The 8326-nt window shown below is 40.6% G+C and overlaps 1 protein-coding gene across 1 annotated transcript in view; it reads left to right on the top strand.

Moving 5' to 3' along the window:
* The window catches only part of Entpd5 (ectonucleoside triphosphate diphosphohydrolase 5 (inactive)), a 33324-nt gene continuing 24998 nt past the window's right edge, over positions 1-8326 (top strand). The window contains exons 1-2 of the mRNA XM_010645474.1: positions 1-43; positions 1937-2012. The gene's annotated coding sequence lies outside the window, so the exon portion shown is untranslated. The remainder of the gene's footprint in view (positions 44-1936; positions 2013-8326) is intronic.

Here is an 8326-nt window from a genome sequence, read left to right as displayed (position 1 = left end):
CCGCGCAGGAGGCGAAATGATCTAGTCGAGGGCGGCGGGCGCGGTGAGTGTAAGAGATGCTGGGATGCCTTCCTGGGACTGGGATAAACAGGTGTCGGGGAGTGGGAACCGAGCAGCCAAGGGCGGTGGCGCGGCGCCTGCGAGCCGGGCATCGCGGCAGTGAGGGCGCCGTCATCTCAAAAGGCTTGGTTCCGTCGGCCGTCGGAGCCGGGCTACTTGTCCTGCAGTTTCCCGTTTTGCCCACGGTTCGCGTCCTCCCTTCCCTTCTCACCGCATCCCTACCAACGCCTTTGCTCCGCTTCACCTGTTAGGCGCTGCCCGACTCCTGCATTCTTCCTTTCCTGGCTTCTAACACTTGCGGGTTCCCAAAGGGATGGCGCGCCAGCGGACGTCCCCGGCCAAACACTTTCTGGGAGGCAGTTGAGGGCTTCCCGGAGTGCGGTGACTGAGGCAGCGGTGGCTGGGTCGAGGCCGCCAACCTTCGCTGGGCTCCCCGCCCTGAGGCGAGGTCGCGGGGAGCGTCCTGGGCAGCCTCAGTCCTAAGTGGCTGCTGCCATCCACCCAGGATCAGTCCCGGTTTCCACTTGCTAATAAAACCTCCCGCGTCTGCAGTCCCTTTTTCTGCAAGTTGCATAAAGTTGAAAGTGGTGCCCCCTCTAATCCTGCTCACACCTCTGAAAAGGAGTATTCTCTTCTGTTTTTTAGAGGAGGAGCTCTGTGATTATACTTTCATTCAGTGAACCAGTCAGTCAGTCAGTGAGCCCTTAAGGATGACAGGTATTCTGACTGCAAGGCGTAGGAGAGTGGTTGAAGCTCTACAGCGCGTATCCTTTATTTCATATTACATTTACAGTTCCTTTTAAACGGCATTGTAGATCCCTTCATTTCTTTAAGGAAAATAATCCTGACACCCCTTCTTGAGATCTTTAGCTTCTAAATTGAGCCCCTTTCTATCACAGTTTCTGTTTCTAAATTCTGTGATTGCAGGAAACATGCTGATCTGGTAATGTACTCTGAAAACCTCGTTAGAGGTGCCATCTGCTTGTGTGATGTGACTTATTCTAGCTGTACTGCTGGTGCATTTTCCCCTCTAATTGTGTGCCACACTCCCGAGTCCAGGAGTAGAATCACCATACTGCACTGAAGAGATTACCTCTGATAAGGAACCTATCAAGTTAGGATTAATGTTGTATGTCTCAAATTCTGCAAAAGCGCTCTGTTGGTAAACTTGCAGAAAAGAAAGTAGGGCATTTTCTATCACAGACTATTTATTTAGACTTTATCCCAAAAATTGGTTACTTTAAATATGAAAGTCAGTCCAGAACTTATTTCAACACAGACATCATGCACTCATTTATAAACATAAAGTTGAATTTCTTAATATATGCATAGTACCTAAAGTATTGTATTATGCATACTTTTATAGCCTATTAGATTTTTGTACATAAAATTGTTGTGATGTGAATAGAAGTGCCAAGATTTTTCTTTTTCTTTTTTTCTTTTTTTTTTTTTCTTTTTTTTTTTTTTTTGGTACCGGGAATCAAACTCAGGACCTTGTACTTTTGAGGCAGGTGGCAGAACCACTGAGCTAAATCCCCAGCCCCAAAGTTTTTTATTCTGATAGAGGTGGTTCTAGAATTTACAGTGTTCTGAATCTCCACATTCTCTACCAAAGAAATGGATGTTATTAATGAGCCATCTCTGATGAGAAACAGCTGATGGTACAGACTGTAAGGAAGGAAGTTGCTATTTAGTAGTTTATCTGATAGCATTTCATTCCACAATTGCTGGTAGGTAGTTTTACTGTGATGTTTCAGGGATTATTTTGCTGCATAAATTTGCTTTGATGCATTGTTTACAATGCTGTGTTTTCAAAACTTGAAACAAGCCCCTTAGTGTTTTGCTAACTTGCGTCTGTAATTCTTTTTCTGCCCAGTTCTAGTTCCTGGTCAACATAGAAATATTGAGTAACTTGGCTGAATCCTTATGCAGATGGGATCATTATGGTCCTGGTGAGTACAACAAATGTTCAGACATAGGTAACATATCTGTTAGCTTACCACTGCAATGCACTTTGTATGCTTCAGGTAGTGCTCATTTGTTTTGTTTCATTTCTGAAATTGATTCTATGTCTTAATGCTAAGTAGTATTAATTTTTCTCTATTCTAGTAATTATTCTACTCAAGTATGGTGTTTTCAACAAGATACATGTAGAATTTAGTGCTGTATTTAAGAGTTTAGAATTCCTGATTTTTTTTCTTCTGGTAGTTCCAGAACTGGGTTTACTCTTTTAAGTTATCTGTGACTTTACTATGGTTTACTTGGAGAAACCAAAGCCAGGTGCACACATGTAATCCCAGCACTCAGGAGGTTGAGGCAGGAGAAGGATCATAGTGAGTTCAGTTCAAGGCCAGCCTGAACTATATATTGAGACCCTGTTTCACCAAAAAAGAAAAGAAAAGAAAATGAGAGACACCAAGTTTCTCCTCATAAATCATCCTAGGAATCACTTGATAACTGAGGATACTCTCTAGATAGAAAAAGAGTAAACAGCTTTTGATATTATTTTCACACAGCCTTCAGAATCCTGAGTATATTAGTCAGCTTTCTGTTGCTAGGACAAATTATGTGACGTGTACAATTTAAAGGAGGAAGGATTTATTTTGGCTCACAGTTTCAGAAGTTTTAGCATACGATCAGCTGGCTCCAGTGCAAAAACATTATGGCAGAAGGGCACAGCAAAAGAAAGCTGATTAATCCATGGTGGCCAGAAAGGAGAAAGATGGGGAAAGAGCCAGAGAAAAGAGCCACCCACAACCTACCCAAGACACCAAGTATGTTTTATTAATCTCCCAGCTATTTCTTAAGCAAATCAAGTTGAAAAAAATAACCACAAGTCTAGCTACCTCTTGTCATCTTGATGCTCAAACACTTCTCCTTAAACCATACTTATACTTATTGTTATAAAAACAGTAACTCTGCACAGTATGATGTAACTTTCCCATGTACAACCCCAAAAACGCCAATTCCTTTATCAAAGTCCCAACAGTTCCAGTGTTCCTCAAAGTCAAATCCAAAGTCTCCGAAAATCTTACCTGTGAGCCTCTGTAAAATTTAAGAGCAAGTTATATGTTTCCAAGATATAGCGGGGTAAGCATTCCTGTTCTGGGAGGAATTGGACCAAAGCAAGATCAAAACCAGCAGGGCAAAATTAAGTCTTATAGCTCTGTGTCTGGCATCCAGGACATGTGCTTGTGAGGTGTGAACTGTAGAGGGTTTGAGCAGCCCTGTCTGGTACCAAACCTTTGTTTGCTACCCGCAGCTTTCCTTGGCATGTTTCACATTTATGTTATTTCCAACTTCCTGGGGTCTCCTGGGGTCTCCATCGCAACCTCTGACTCACCTCCATAGCTTCACAAATTTCCCTGATGTATAGGTTCCCAGAAGGATTCCAACCCTGTTACACATTGTTTGGCCTTCTTTTGAAATCTTGGTGGCCAATTTAAACATTTTAATTATAAAATTCAGTAGGATTAGTTACATTCACAGTGGTGTACAGCCATAACCACTATATATTTTTAAGACCATCAGCCCAAACAGAAACTCTAAATGTCAAGCGATAACTTATTCTTCCCTTCCCTACCCTACTATACATCTGTCTCTATGAATTCATCTATTCTAGATATTTCATATAAGTGGAATCGTATAATATGTGATCTTTTGTGTGTGGGTTCTTTCACTTAGCGTAATGTTTTCAAGGTTCAGCCACGAACTATTTCAGAACTAAATAATACTTTGTTGGGCCCGGCATTGTGGTACATGCCTATAATCTCAGCACTTGGGAGGTTGAGGCAAAAGGATCTCTTTGAATTCAAGGCAAACCTGGGCTACATAGGGAGTTCAAGGCTAGTCTAAACCACATAGCTAGACCCTCCAAAAAATTATATTTTTGTGTACACCATATTTTATTCATCCTTAATCTGCCAATGGTCACTTGTGTTGTTCCCACCTCTGGCTGTTGTGAACATTGGTATAGAATTATCTGTTTGAGTCCCTGTTTTTGATTCTTGTAGGTATATATCTAAGACTAAAATTGTCTCTGTCTTTGTCTCCTTTAACCTCATGTTCACATATGTAAGTGGACACTCATTGATCACATTGTGGAACAACTGGTATTTGAGTTCTTTTTTGTTTTTGGTACCAGGGATCAAACTTGGGTCCTTGCATTTGCAAGGCAGGTGGCAGAACCAGTAAGCTAAATCCCCAGCCCTTGAGTTCTTAAAACTCCATGAAAGAAAGACCTCACAAAGTACATACACTTGATTTTATGCACTTGTGGATTAGCTCGTTAGTTAATACTCTGCAATTTACACATACATTTACATGCCACACCAGCTTTTACAGGGAATATGATTTGCTTCTCTTGCTGTCATTGACTTTATAAATGAATTGGTTGAGTAGTAAGAGTGGCTGACATTGTGACATTTGAGTAAGAAGAAAAGGTGGAAGAAGAAAAATAGCCAATATTAAAATGAAATTAGAATGTCAGAGATGAGCTTTGCTATCTGGTTTCCAAAGCCTAAACAGACTGGAAACAAAACCGTAGAAAGAGATAACTGAATTCAAAATAGGCATACCAAATCAGGTGTGGTGGCACATGCCTGTCATCCCAGCACTTGGGAGGGGAAGACAGAAGGATTGCTGTGTGTTCAAGGCCAGCCTAGGCTACATGGTAAGATCCCCTCTCAGACAAAAAATAAAAGGCATACTGACAACAGAGAATTTTGCTCTTATGATTATCCCTGCCCATCATGTGTAGATTGAAAAAGTGACACATTAGTTGAGTAAACAAAGGAGAAAGAAGGCCAAGCATGATGGCACATATACCTATAATCCCCAGCACTTGAGAGGCTGAGGATTGCCACAAGTTCGATGCCAAACTGAACTACCTAGCAAGAACTTGTCTCAAAAAACCAAAAAAGGAAAAAAAGAAAGAAATGATACAATTTGCTTTTTTTTTTGGAGACAGGATCTCACTATGTAGTTGAGACTGACCTGGAACTCACTAGGTAGCCCAGGCTGGTCTCGAACTCACAGTGATCCTCCTGCCTCAGCCCCCACAGGTATGTGCCACCATGCCTGGCTAGAAGGAAACCATTTTAAAGATGCTTTAGGGTTGGGAAACTAATGTGTAGAACTCCTATTTCTTGCTTTATACATAAAAAATATATATATATATAATTATACTAGCTCAATCTAATAATTTAATCTTTTTTTGGTACTGGGAATTCAATATGCGCTTGTGAAGCAGGCAGCAGAACCACTGAGCTAAATCCCCGGCCCTCTAATAGTTTAATCTTTATTACATGTTTCATTTTAAAAAGTTTGAAGCAATAACTATTTTTCAGTTGATAGTAAGAAAGCGAAAATATGTCTTTGTTTATCTTCCCACAGTCAAGCTCTAGCATAAGTAGTACAATCCTTGTCAGTTACCCTTCTGCACATACAAACATCCCTGTATCCATGGGGAATACTTTGCAGGACCTTCAAACCCTATATTTATGTTGCTTATTTTACTTTACATATTACCTGTAATACAGTTGAATTCAAACATTACGCATAGTAAAGAATTTAACAAAAATAATAATAAAGTACAATAATTATAATCATACTGTAATAAAACAAGATACTATAATAAAAGTTATTTGAAAGCTATGAATTATTTATTTTTAGAATTTTCTAATATTTTACAACTGTGACTAGGGATAACTAAAATTGTGGAAAATAGAACTATTAAGTTCCTTTCAGAGTACATATGGGCTTAGAGATATATTATTAACACCTTTTATTTTTATTATAGTTGTTCATGGGGAGGCAATATGAACAGTATTTCTCATCTAGTGAACTTTGATTTTTTTTTTTTTTTTTGGTACCGAGGATCAAACTTGGGTACTTTTGCTTTCGAGGCAGGTGGTGGAACCACTGAGTTAAATCCCCAGCCCAAACTTTGATTTTTAATGAATAGATAAGAAAAGACTTTATGCCTTGTGACATAAGAGATAAAAATAGTAGTTTTCACTGTGCAGTGAGTATTGTAGTTATCTCAAGCCTAAAACAAGTGGAAATTGAAGGTATGCACTGCCTGACTCATTTTAGTGTAATACCCAAGTGGTTTTATTGTACATAATGAACCTTTTTGGATACTACTCTAATAAAGTTTTGATTAAAATGGAATGAAAAACAAATAAATTATCTGTTTATAGGAATTTTATAGTCTTTGTTTGTTTGTTTGGTACTCGAACTCAAGACCTTGCACTTGCCAGTCAAGCTTTGTCAGGTGTATCACCACTGAGCTACATCCCTGGCCCCACCAGTGCATCAGTTTTAATTCCTTTATTGGTGTATTAGTCAGCTTTCCTGCTGCTGAGACAAAATATCCAATGCCCATACTTTAAAGAAAGAGACATTTAGTTGGCCCACAGTTCTGTTGGCTTTGGTCCATGGTCTTCTGGGTCCAAGACAGAAACACCATGGTGGAAGAGCTTGGAGGAGGAGATCTGCTCATTTCATGGCAAAAAGCAAACATAGAGGGGTGAATACACCCTTCCTGGGAAAAGAAATATGAGAAAAAAAAAAGGAAACGAAGTCTTTGTAAATAGAGAAGGATGGAGTGGGTGAAGGGAGGGCAGGGGAATGGGGAAAAAATAAGAACCAAGATATATCATGTAAAGGTACAAGATCCCAATGATGAATGTAACTGTATTGTATACCTAAAATGTACCAATACATTTAATGGGGGGGGGGATACACCCTTCCTGTTCATACCTCTGGTGATCCACCAATTCTGACAAGGTCACACCTCAGAACATATAAGACTTCTGAGGAGAAAAAAAAAAGACTTCTCAGGAACATTCAGATCCAAACCATAACATTCCATCCCTGATCACCCAAAATCTCATTTCCATCTCATTATGTGAAGTGCATTTAGTCCTTCTCTGAGAATCACCAAGGTTTTAACAGTTACAACACTGCTGAAAAGTCTTAAGTGCAAAGTCTCTGAGACTCATGGTAAACTCCTAGTGTGAGCCTCTGTAAAAATCAAAGAGAAATACTTCCAGCATACAATAGCATTGAGTAAACCTTTCCATTCCAAAGGGGAGCAATAGGGGAATAGAAAGGAATCAGACCAAAGCAAGGCTAAAATCGAGCAAGGCAAACGTTAAATCCTATGTCCAGCACACAAGACAAGTTCTGTTGTGATGTGAGCTCCAAAGAACTTGGGTAGCCCTGTCCCCTATGGACTTGCTGGATAGTTTCTCTCTCTCCTTTTTTTTTTTGTACCAGGAATCAAACTTGGGATCTTGTGCGTGTGAGGTAGGCAGTAGAACCACTGAGCTAAATCACTGGCCCTGGCTTTTCTCTTGGGCAAGCTCTGCTTTCTGCTTATGGCATTTCTTGGCAGACATTCCACATTCTTGACATCTCTAGCTTGCTGGAGTCTCCACTGAATCTTCAGCATTACTCATTTTCGTGCATTGCCCTCTCAGTTGCACATTACCGGGCCTCCTGGGCTTTCCTCTAAAATCTCAGTGGAAGCCTCCATAACCCCATAACTCTTGTATTCTGCATGCCTGTAAAACCAAATTGTGTGGATGATACTATGGTATTCTGCCAGTATGACCAGTAGTCAGTTTCCCATGGGCCATAGCTGCAGTGGCCTCTAAGCACCCGGATGACTGAATGTGAGAGAAACACTTCTATAGGAAACCTTGAGTGATTGGGGCACCTTATGGCTGGCTCTCTCTCTCTCTCTTTTTTTGGTACTAGGGATCGAACTCAGGGAGAACTCCAGTCTTTGCACTTGCAAGGCAGGCAGCAGCACTACTGAGCTAAATCCCCAGCCTCAGGGCTTTCTTCTTAAAGCAAAGTCTCCCAAAGCAGTCTTTTTGAGGAGTTTATACTTTTATGCCTTTGAACCTGCAGTGGATGTAGCCTTGTCAACCAGGCAGCTTTCTTTTTGTCCCTGGGCAAAGTACTTGGCTTCTTTTTAGTGGTACTAATCTTTTTAGGAAGTGTACTCTCCTCAGCCACAACTTTGCAAGCACTTCTTTTCTGATGAAACTGCCTATTTTTAAAGTGATTTATCTCTGCTTTTTTCCTCCCAGTTCTCATGTAAGACAGCCAGCGGTACTCACGCCACAACCTCAATGTTGGACTGCTTTGAAATTTCCTCTTCCTGATCAATTAGTCCAAGGTCCTTAATCTCAGACAGACAAAGTTTTAGGATATTGGAAAAATATAGTCAGGCTTTTTGTCAGAGTGTGGC

Source organism: Fukomys damarensis, unplaced genomic scaffold (assembly GCF_012274545.1).
Source record: "Fukomys damarensis isolate Sample0158 unplaced genomic scaffold, DMR_v1.0_HiC HiC_scaffold_21, whole genome shotgun sequence".
NCBI classification, from domain to species: Eukaryota; Metazoa; Chordata; class Mammalia; order Rodentia; family Bathyergidae; genus Fukomys; species Fukomys damarensis.
This window is presented reverse-complemented; position numbering and strand designations above follow the sequence as displayed.